The 12709-nt window shown below is 34.9% G+C and overlaps 1 protein-coding gene across 2 annotated transcripts in view; it reads left to right on the top strand.

The window, feature by feature from the left end:
• The window catches only part of LOC136833773 (ataxin-2 homolog), a 283147-nt gene that overhangs the window by 142441 nt on the left and 127997 nt on the right, over positions 1–12709 (top strand). The window lies entirely within an intron of this gene.

Here is a 12709-nt window from a genome sequence, read left to right as displayed (position 1 = left end):
GCCCTCACAGTAACCCTTTCTCAGCATGCTAATTCCTTTAAGCAGTGTTAACAACACATCTTTTCGCTCACAGAATTACTAACCATCCAAGTGTTGTTTATATAATTTTTACAGAAACTTATGTATAATACAAATATTGAAGTGCTGTAGACCCTCCGGATAATGTTGAGTTCTTGAGAAGGTGAAACCAGTTAACTGAAGGACTACTGTACATAAGGTCATTCAGTTCTCTGTGCCTACAATGGTCTTGTTAGTCATATCCAAACAATAACAATTTCTCCCCATCCCCTTTTATCCTATTTTCCTTCTCTGATGCATTGATAGAGAGAGAGAGAGAGAGACTAGCTTTCTGTGTGTATGATTGTATATATAAAATACATTGAATATATTTTTAGCATGCTTGCATATTAATACTTTTTGCTGATAAATATGGGCATGGTAATTATTTACCAGGTGCACATAAAAGGAATGCAGGGTTGAGAGGTGGTTTACCATGAATAACAGTTAACCAAAAATCTCAGAATTTCTGCAGGATGAACAGAATGATGCTTTCACTTAAAAAAATAATACTTTTTACACAAATTGAATAATTTACTGCAAGGAAATTACATTATGTAACCATATTGGTTCTTTGCAAGGCAGACACACAGACTCCAAATGAATGAGTGCAAACTCTGGGCATGATGGTTTACAGGTAGTCCCCGGTTAATTTTGGGGGGGGGGTCCTTTTCAGACGGAGAGACAATAACCAAAAATCAGCAATAATAGCACTGATAACTGGATATCAGCGCCACTGTCAATTGGGGATTGGTGCCGATAACCGGAGAGTAGTGCATTTTGGCGCCGAAAATCCGGTTATCGTCGTCGCTAGACAAGCGCTGTAAAACCAGATCGCCAAGAGCTGGGGGCTGCCTGTATTTACCCTGGAAACAAAGGTCTTACATTTACACTCTCAAAAAGAAAAGTGTTGGTTGCAAATGTTTGTTTCACTGCCCAGTTATATTGGCATATTTATCAGATTATTCCACTAAGTATGAAAGATTGTCTACTTTGACACAGTTAAACCAGTCTGGTATCTAACATACTGAGGAAATTATTCTTGTAAGTATTAAATGTTAGTTTTATTTTTATCGGACCTCAGTGAATCCGCTTAAGTAATGAAATCTGTTAAGTTGAGGTGCCACTGTATTCTGTGAATTTTGAAATTCCTCTCCTTAGAATTGAAAATCCTTCACGGGAGGAGGTCCTCATATTTGAAAAACACTAGTATAGGGAGTTTATTAAATACTGTTTGGGTAATTATTTTTGTATCATGTATATGTTTGAAATATCTATTCATTATGGATTGAAAGATAATTTTATTTCATAACTGTTATGGTCTTGGAGTTTAGCAAGGTATTTCATATAATGAGTATTTGTAAATTCCCTTTACAGCAACATGGGGGAATGGCAAAAAAGCACCAATTACATCTCGATTATCCATGCCAGCCTAAATATCAAACCTGCCCAACCGCCATCAAATGTCAATCCAAATCTGACAACTATAAAAACAGTTGATATTAATACTATCCAAGAAAATCAAGGCCCAAACCTCAGCAACAAATTCAAGGGTCAAAACTTCAAATTCAAAATCAAGGTCCTCGACCCCAGCAGCAACAAGTTCAAAAACCAAGCCAAAGCCCAGCTGTACAGCAAGAGCAAAATAATGTATCAAAGCCTCAGGGTGAAGCAGCTACACCACAGACAGAGAAACCTGAAAGTGTTAATCAGGCTCCACAGAATCAAGGACAAAGTAAAGAGCCTACCCCTTCTCAGGTTGAAGAAAAGCAGAGTCAAGTCTCAACTGAGCAGCCTAGTCAGAATGATGAGAATAAAGCAAGTCCTGAGGTTCCGAAGGTAAGTTTTAGGTGGTATCAACTTCAGTGCCTTTATTTCTATATATTTATGATGACCTAACTTTTTGTTTCACAGGTACCTTTCCTGAACTATAGTATACTGGTAGATGTATCTGAACCTATTACTGTACTGGGTTAATTAGCCCTTTAACGAGTTGATACCTGTTTTTGTGAACGATGCAGTCAACATAGCCAAGCATTGAAAAGAATGCATATAAAAGAATGATGGAACAGAAATGCGTTAATGTTGAATTAGTATAAATGTGCTCGTTCTATTCTTTATAAATTCAGTAATATACAAACCGCCTGATACAGTAATTACGTATTGCATTTATTCCTTAAAAATAGTGTTAACTAACAAATTTTCTTTCCTGGCAGTTTCTCAAGACAAAAACTTTCCTTCGTTTTAAAACTTGATTTGCTGGCCAAATTTCCTTGGGGTCACACTGCTTTCACTGTACACATTGAGTGAAAGGTGCTAAGTTTAAGATTTTCTGCAATCATGGGGATTTAACCAATGCTTTTATTTTCCTACCTAACATCATTGACTAGCCTAGACATGATTGTGGCAGTTCAACCAATGCCTTTGTTTTCATGACAGCAAACATATCCTAGCCTGGCCTAAACATGATCATGGCAATTCAACTCTCTCTCTCTCTCTCTCCTTAGACAGCAATTCAGGGTTTCTTCTTGCTTTCTTAACATCATCGCCTAGCCTACATTACAGCACATTCAGTACACTTACTGTAGGCCCTACAGCCAGGCCTTAAACATGCTTAGAACCTTTATATTGGCCTGCATCCTATTCTAAGCTTAAACACACCTAGAAAATTTTCTTGTGCATTGACTTACTGTACCTGTCCTAGCCTACCCTGAGCACATGCATAAAACACATCGGACTAATATGGTATCCTATCCTAGCTTAACCCCAAACGTGCTTGGTACACTTCGTGGCACACATCCCAGCCTAGTCTAATTTAAATATGCTTAGAATACTTACTTTAGTAGAATTAACAGCTAGATGGGGGAGAATGCTAGAGATAGTACTGGATCATCTGGTATTCTATCTTCAGAAGAGACTATTATTTGGAATCTTACATATTGTAAGCTTATATCCTCGCGCCATTAGGTGCGATCGGGCATTCAAAGTAGAACAGTGCTTGGCTAACCAGCTAGGACTGTCTCTGTAATCACCTGTTTTCCGAGGTAGAGCGAATTGGATATTAAAGGACGTTTGTAGCTTACTGATTGTATATGAATCACAGTGATGTGATAAAAAGTCATGATATGGCTGCATGCGACAAACGCATTACACAGTCAACATGGCAGAGGTGGGTGGATATCGCTCTAAATACAAAACACCTGAGTTCGACGGGAGATTTGTATATGGGAGCCGATATCCACTTATACCTCACTTGCTGGCCGGATGGGTTAATGCGCCCACTGTAGTCCTGAGTTCTTGTCCTTTCGCTGGTTTGAGCCCATGGGACGACAAACTTATTATCAACTAAAAATTCCCTTCAGTAACATATATGAAAATATATTATTTCCAAGGTAGAGCGAATTGGATATTAAAGGACGTTTAGCATTGATTATATATATATATATATATATATATATATATATATATATATATATATATATATATATATATATATATATATATATATATATATATATATATATATATATATATATATATATATATATATATATATATATATATATATATATATATATATATTATATAAATTTCTGACTCACGACGTGGATCGAACCCAGGTCTTTCAGGTGGAAGGCAGGGGCTATCCACTAAGCCATACAAGTCTAAAAGAAGTTGGAACCTGAGAGCAACTGCACCCAAGGAATTACCTGGGCAAGCTAACTGCTTGCATACCAGCCAGTTTTCCCCAACTTCCGACTTTTAGACTTGTATGGCTTAGTGGATAGTGCCCTGCCTTCCACCTGAAAGACCTGGGTTCGATCCCAACATGAGTCAGAAATTTATTTCTGTTCCACACGTGATTGTGTGTTGATTATTTCTATATATATATATATATATATATATATATATATATATATATATATATATATATATATATATATATATATATATATATATATATATATATCTAATCTATCTATCTATCTATCTATCTATCTATATATATATATCTATATATATATATCTATATATATATATCTATATATATATCTATATATATCTATATATATATATATATATATATATATATATATATATATATATATATATATATATATATATATATATATATATATATATATATATATATATATATATATATATATATATATATATATATACACACAGTATATATGCGTATATATATATATATATATATATATATATATATATATATATATATATATATATATATATACATATGCATGTATGTTTATGCATGCATATGTAGGCATGTATGTACATATGTACAGTCGACCCCGGGTTTGCAGGTATAGAGACAACACCCCCTGTGGATAGATAAAATCCTCGAATACTTGAGATTAGAACATTTTTAGCACTACCTATGAAGTCTTCTCTCTAGTGTCTTGCTCACATTCTAAGTGGAAAAATGACACATGTAACCATAACTGATGTTTTGAACTTTCAGTTCAAGTAGGGTGTGTAGATCCTCAGAAGGCCGTGGTGCAGAGTTTCAGAAGTGTTTGACAGAGCGTCAAGAAGAACCTTGGTAGCGATGGTTCTCAGGAAGGATGCTTTGTACCTTTGTTATATTTTTTACCCCTATCAACTTTCTGATAGCTTCCTCTCCACATTCTTCACACAGAAGTTTTGAGTTGGGAGGGGTAGATTGGACAGTTATGCTACAAGGCCATCAAGCCATGGGCATTGCCAGTCTCAGCAAGTTTATTCTATATTACCCTTTTCAATGAGTCATTCAGTTTGGTCCTGGCTGCCTTTCGGAAGGGCAAAGTATGTTTTCTGTCAACATGTACGACACGTACTTCCACATCCTGGTACACCTTCAGTTCAAGAAAAGTATTCTCCTGTGTATTGGAATTTTTAGCAGGATGGATTCATCTGCTTGGTATCAAGAGTAGTTCTCTCATTTTTGGATGGCTGGTTTGTTCTCACCTATTTGTGTCTGATGACCTTGAGGGTGAAGAATTACATTTTATGTCTAACCTCAGATCTGGGCATTTTATTCAAAGTTGACTAATCTATGCTTTTCTGTTCCAGTTAGTTATTTAACTCTCTATTTTTGGGGTTTGTTCCAACAGAGAGATGGAGAGACAATTTTCTACCACTTTTGAGGACTTTAATGGGTTGGCCTGTAGACCTCAATAAACCTTAACACTGTCCTCAGACGTCTTGGAGGCAGATACGGGGCCCATTCTGAGAGACATTTGATGTCTGGGGGTTGGAAGTTAAACAACCTACAGCTTTTAGCAGTTTGGAATGGTCTTACACAAGCAGAACATTTATTCAGAAACAATACAGTCGCAGCCTTTTCTTACAGTTCAACCTCTCAATTCTTATATAAGACAACAAGAAAACAGATCAAGAAGTTTGTTCAGGCTAGCAAAGAAACTTCTTCTCCTTGGACAAAGCCCAGCAACATCACTCCTTTACCTTGTTTTGTCCTTTACCTTGTTTTGTCCTTTACCTAGTTTTGTCCTAGGGGAAAAAAACTTACTGAAGAACAACTCTGCAGAAAAGAGCAAGGTCTTCAGTCGGATGGTCTCCTCTTCCTTAAGTTTGCCAGAAGTTGTGGAACCTCTGGGGAGACCCAAACACCAGTCTATTAATGACTGCCCTAAACACTACTCTCCCAGTTTACTGTCCTCTATGCCAGGATCCTCAGGCATGGGCAGTTGATGCCTTCCTTCAAGAGTAGTCAAATCTAGACCCTTAGGCGTTTCCTCGGTTTTGCTGTTTTGAAGAAATACTGAAATTTGCAGAACACAAGGCTGATTTTGATAGCTCATTGGTGGCCCCAAAGGGAATGGTTCCTCTAACTCCCTTTCCTGACAGTAGATGTTCCTCGTAGTCTTCCATTCTGGAAAGATCTTTTCAAACAGTCTTATTTGAGAAAATTCCATCAAACCTCCATATGCCTCATCTGACCACATGGGGATTGTCATTGTCTGTTACAAGCTAAGGGCATTTCTAGAATGACCAAGGAAGCAATCCTTAAGTCTACAAGGCCCTCCACTGTTCTACTTGTGTGTCAATAACAGTGGTCAGTTTATTGATCTTGGTGCATTCCAGAGGGATATCCAGCACCCGTTCACTAGATAGCCTGATTTTAGTTTTGCCAGCATCTCGGGTACGCAAAGCAGTTTTCTGCCACAGCGATCAGAGGATACCGCTTTACATTACATTTAGTTTTGCACCATACTGACTGGAATATCGCTTACAGTTTAAAGTTTAAAGAGGTTTTCTATCTTCTGTGCTGGAAATTTCAATCTTCCTATAATGGTGTATGATGAAATTTTCCTACAGATTTCAACAAAACCTCAGTTTGAGCCCTTTGATAAGGCATCACTTAAGAACTTTGAAGACACCTTTCTTTTAGCTCTTGCTGTAACAAAGTGTGTTCGTGAGCTTCAAGCCCTTTCTTGTATGTGGGCTTTGCTCTAGTGGCAACCTCTCTCTTTTGTTTCATTGCTTAGAGAAAAGATATAGAAATGAAAGCCCTTCTCAAATTTGTGACAGTGCCTAATTTAACTGCTTTGGTTGGCAATGCTTAAATGCTGTCTTATGTTCAGTTAAAACTCTTAAGTGATTATATTAGGGAACATCAAGCCCTTTCTTGTATGTGGGTTTTGCTCTTGTGGCAACCTCTTTCTTTTCTTTCATTGCATAGAGAAAAGATAGAAGTGAAAGCCCTTATCAAATTGTGACAGTGCTTAATTTAACTGCTTTGGTTGGCAATGCTTAAATGGCTGTCTTATGTCTAGTTAGAACTCATAAGGGTTTACCTGGACAGACGTAAACCTTTAAGAGGAGGAGTCAAGTATTTATCTGTAATGTTAGGAGATCAAACACTTCTATATCCAAGAATGATTCAGTCAGTGCGCACACAATTGATACATTAAATTTAACCACTTTTGAAAATAATCCTCAGCTCGAGAAGGTTGTCACGCAGCTCGGGAAATGTTGACTCATATTATTTTCAAAATGTTCAAATTTAGTATGAAGCGTCAAGCCCCTAGTCCTATCGTTGCTGTGGGGACGCTTTCTCCTGAACCAAATATGATTGTAACCTTGCTTTTTTTTTATTTTATTTTTAGTTATTAGGAAATCCTGCTATTGAATTTTGGGAGCATGAAGGTACACATTGGTTTATAGGAGTGTACCTTTATATGTGAAGGTGGTAATTGTCTTTACTTTTGGACTGTCGATTATGGGCTTTCAACTCGTGCACAGGAATGACTGGTAACTACAAGTCTCGTTACTAGGGCCTTATGCCCTGTTGTGGTTCCAGTGTCTTTCGACAATACTTTCCAGTAAGGATTACACAACAGGCAGGAATGTTGAGAAGCTTTTTTTCCCCCCCTCATTAAAAAGCTTTTAGGCCCCTTGGCTGAACATTGTTTCTCTAGCTGCACTAACCAATGTGGTTGTCAGCTAACTTTAACAGAAGGTAAGATTCATTCCAAATAATGAAAATTTTCAGGAAAAAATTTATTATTATGGTACTTACCTTCTGTAAAAGTGGAAACCCATCCAGCCTCCCCACATCTTTTGTGGGTTGTCATGAAGAATTCTGAAAGAACCGTAAACAAACCAGCCACCTAGTGGGAAACAGGTTGTTACAGAGACGCCAGAGCGGGTTAGCCAAGCGTTATTTTGTTTTAATTTGAATGCCGATGGCACCTAATAGCGCCGAAATTAAAGCAAACTTTAACAGTAGGTAAGTAAACAAATAATTAATTTTATCATGAAAATTTTCATTTTACCAATACAGGAAAGAGTTCTCTTTCTCACCTAATAGGAGGGGTATACCGTATAAACAGATACCGTATATTTCCGTGTATAAGATGATCTTTAAACCATAAAATTCACCCCTAAAAATTGGGGTAATCTTATACTACCATTCTGAAAATCAAACCTTAAATATTTCTAAATTATGTTTATCGGTAGGTTAGCCTCAGCCTCGGTGCGATAACCACCAACATACATGAAAAAGATTCACATTATGAAATAAACTGATTATAAAGGTAATAAAACCATTTTTACCTTATATGTTATTGGCATATCTTCATAATAAATAGCCTATTCGAGGAATAATTCCATATCAATGAAATCTACTTTTATCTATGCGAGGCCAGCTGACAAAATGTAAATTTTGAGTTGAGGTTGCGCTCTCAGCAACATTTATCTTTCAGTACGTAGTGTATGTAGTGTAATTATGGTAGTAATAACATTTAGGATAACATAATATTCATTTTACATTCAAAATTCAGGCTGTGTGTAACTTCAGAACAATTCAGTCATACGAATATTCATTTTACATTCAAAATTCATGCTGTGTGTAACTGTTCAGAACAATTCAGTCATACGAACAATAATTATGTAAGATAATTATCATAATTTATCGTATTGTTGTTAGGGGTTGTTTATGATTGGTAGTGAAACGTAAACAAAAGTTTCCTTTTTAGGCAACGTGTGTAAGAAAAACATGTTATGGAATCAACTTTATTTTGTTTACCGTATTTACTCATTAATGTGCGATCTTGCGCATCATGTAACCCCAATTTTCACCCATAAAAATTTTATCGTATCATGCGAGTTCCTTTTTTGAGAGACCAAATTACTATGGACTAACCTCTTTTACTCCATCTCTTTATCCCATCATCTAGTTGAATACGTTAAAAAGTAGAACAAAAACAGAAATATAGAGGAGAATACTGTAGCATAAAATATAAACAAAATAGTGTAAGAGCATGTGTGCTACTCTGCTAGGCTTTAATGTAAACATTAAATATACCTAGTTTCTCTCTCTCTCTCTCTCTCTCTCTCTCTCTCTCTCTCTCTCTCTCTCTCTCTCTCTCTCTACCATATATCATTACCTTAATGAATTATCAGTTAATGTACTATGAACATAAAAACATGAAATTAAACAAACTCCAGGAAGTTCATGACAGCATCGAATGAGTATGTGCAATCGTAGCAATGAGTTGTCATAATTTTTGCATTGCCTGATTTACTATACTGTATTTCCTTACAAGTTTAGTTGACTCTGAGTATGATTATCAAAAATATTATATCAGTACACAAGAGAATACTTCATCGCTGTTGATCTTCATCACTGTAGATGTTTCATCAATTAACCCTTAAACGCCGACTGGACGTATCGTACGTCGACTAAAATTGTCTGTCGGGTGCCGAGTGGACGTACGGTACGTCGACTACAAAAAGTTTTTTTTTAATATTCGCGGTAAAATAGTTATAGGCCTAGTTTGCGAAAGATTTTAAATCACGCGGCTTGAGGGATGCTGGGAGTTCACGAATCACGCTGTTGTTTTGTTTACAAGTGTTACCGAGCCGCGCATGCGTGAATTTCTTTCTCGCACTACAGAACATCAGCGACGCATCTCAGAAATTCTTTCGTCACCTTGTCGTACTTTTTGCACCATTTTATATTAGCCGTTACATAAAGTTTTATATATGAAAATGTGCGCAATTTCAGGTAGAATACAACAAAAAACAACCCATGGTTATAGCTTTTATCAGTTTTGAAATATTTTCATATAAATCATGATAAGTGCCAAAGTTTCAACCTTTGGCTAACTTTTGACTCGACGAAATGGTCGAAAACACAATTGTAGCTAAAACTTACATTCTAGTAATATTCAATCATTTACCTTCATTTTGCAACAAATTGGAAGTCTCTAGCACAATATTTCGATTTATGGTGAATTTTTAAAAACTTTTTCCTTACGTCCAACGCCAACTCGGTTGAAAATCTCAGAAATTCTTTTCGTCACTTTGTTGTAATTTTTGCACCGTTGTATATTAGCCGTTACATAAAGTTTTATATATGAAAATGTGTGCAATTTCATGTAGAATACAACAAAAAACAACCCATGGTTGTAGCTTTTATCAGTTTAGAAATATTTTCATGTAAATCACTAAGTGCCAAAATTTCAACCTTTGGTCAACTTTGACGCGACCGAAATGGTCTAAAAATGCAATTGTAAGCTAAAACTCTTACATTCTAGTAATATTCAATCATTTACCTTCATTTTGCAACAAACTGGAAGTCTCTAGCACAATATTTCGATTTATGGTGAATTTTTGAAAAAAACTTTTCCTTATGTCAGCATGTAACTACCAAAAATCTCAAATTCTTTCGTCACTTTGTCGTAATGTTTGCACTGTTTTATATTAGCTGTTACATAAAGTTTTATATGTGAAAATGTGCACAATTTCATGTAAAATACAACAAAAAACAACTCATGGTTGTAGCTTTTATCAGTTTTGAAATATTTTCATATCACGATAAGTGCCAAAATTTCAACCTTCGGTCAACTTTGACTCGACCGAAATGGTAAAAAAACACAATTGTAAGCTAAAACTCTTACATTCCAGTAATATTCAATCATTTACCTTCATTTTGCAACAAACTGGAAGTCTCTAGCACAATATTTCGATTTATGGTGAATTTTTAAAAAAACTTTTTCCTTACGTTTGCACTAACTCTGCTGAAAATCTCAGAATTTCTTTAGTCACCTTGTCGTAATTTTCGCACCATTTTATATTAGGCCTTACATAAAGTGTTATACATGAAAATATGTGCAATATCATGTAGAATAAAAAAAAAAAAACTCATGGTTGTAGCTTTTATCAGTTTTGAATATTTTCATATAAATCACGATAAATAGAAAAAATTTGACCTTCGGTCAACTTTAACTCGACCGAAATGGTCAAAAACTGCAATTGTAAGCTAAAACACTTTACAGTCTAGTAATATTCAATCAATTACCTTCATTTTGCAACAAACGGGAAGTCTCTAGCACAATATTTCAATTTATGGTGAATTTTTGAAAAAAACTTTTTTTTTATGTCCGTGCATTACGAATTCATGTATCGTTTTGTGATAATGTTTTCTCTGTGTTGCTTTGATCGTTTTACAAAATGTCATATACCAAAATCATCGCAATTTAGTGTACAATACAACGAAATAAAAAATAACTCATTAGCTTTTAACCGATTTGCTCACAGCACGATTTGTATACAATTATACGAAATTTTTTTTCGCGCTGTCATATATTCCAATATTTATATGATAATATTTTTTTTTTTGTGATGGTTGCATACTAAACTTCAAGCAATGACAAAAAAAGGAGCCAAAATGAACTCTTTATCGTAAAAACTAAGCTGTGATTTTTTAAAAACTTTCTTTCTGCTTCCAAGCGCTACTACTCCCAAAACCCTGCTGGCATACCATTAAGACACTTTTGTAAATAGAGGTTTAAGGGTTAATCAGCTATAGGTAATCGTAAAAATCTTTTTTACCTTTATTTGTTCAAAGAAACATCTCTGACAATTTTTCAAGGTAGAACTCTCAATTTTGTTTCATTTTGCAGCTGGCTACTTATTCTGTACAAGGGCATAAAAATCCCCCCAAAATTACTATTACTGTACTATGCAGTTGAAATAATGAGTAGAAATTATGAGATATAAGATATTTGATGCACTTTTCCCCTGCAAAAAAAAAGATTTACCAAAAAAACCAATTTCAACAGTCTTCGTTTTTTGTCCATAGCACATCCAGGTAAATTACTTGGTTAATACAGTGCAAAAATCTGTAATTACAGTACAGGAAGGAAAATATGAAAAAATTAATGACAAAGTAGCATCCCATTTTCTGTAAGAAAAATGAGTCACCCATGCAATGTTTATACTTTTTTTTTTTGTGCGGACACATAGCTCTGACAGTTTTCAAGGTGGAATGCTCAGTTTTGTTTAATTTTGCAGCTGAATGATTGCTCTATAAATGGCATAAAAATCTCCCCTATATATTATGTAGGTGTAATAATGAGCAGAAATTATAAATATGTGGAAATTTTTGTATATTCCCCAAAAATATTTGTGATAAAGTTCATCATTGTAAATCCATAATATACTGTACCCAGATGAATTATGTAAGTTCTGATAATTCATTTACTAGATGGAAAAATTTCTTCTCTCTCTCTCTCTCTCTCTATTTTATCTCTCTCTCTCTCTCTCTCTCTCTCTATCTTGTGCAAGTTATTTAATTATAGAATAAAAATCTCTCTCTCTCTCTCTCTCTCTCTCTCTTTTTTTTTTTAGAAAAGAAAGATAAGTGATGTAATTATAGAATGAAAACCTGAAACTATACAAAATAGACAAAACATATCACTTTTACATATAAAAATATCAGGAACACTGGCTGAAAATGATCCTCATCTTGTCTGTTGGTTTGTGCATTTTTCCCCCCTCAAAGTTTGTGTGCGTCATCAGTAAGCAAAGGACTTAAGTTTAGATGAAGTTTATATTGCTGGATAGCTTGAATTGTAACCTTTTCTAAAATACTAAGTGAAATTGTTTTGTATTTATTAGATAATGCAGCCATATAAGCATTTACAGTATTAGGTAAATTCCAGATAACCAGCCCAGTTGTACATTTTTCACATAGCTTTTTTATGCAAATACTTGACAAGCCCAGTGTTGTAGCATCCAGGAAATTTAAGAATCTAATATCCATAAATGTAAAGTTTATGAAAAAATTTCATGTGTTCAGTTCTTGCATAAATTTTTTTATAGGTATTGTATA

The sequence above is a fragment of the Macrobrachium rosenbergii genome, chromosome 52 (genome assembly GCF_040412425.1).
Source record: "Macrobrachium rosenbergii isolate ZJJX-2024 chromosome 52, ASM4041242v1, whole genome shotgun sequence".
Taxonomy (NCBI): domain Eukaryota; kingdom Metazoa; phylum Arthropoda; class Malacostraca; order Decapoda; family Palaemonidae; genus Macrobrachium; species Macrobrachium rosenbergii.
This window is presented reverse-complemented; position numbering and strand designations above follow the sequence as displayed.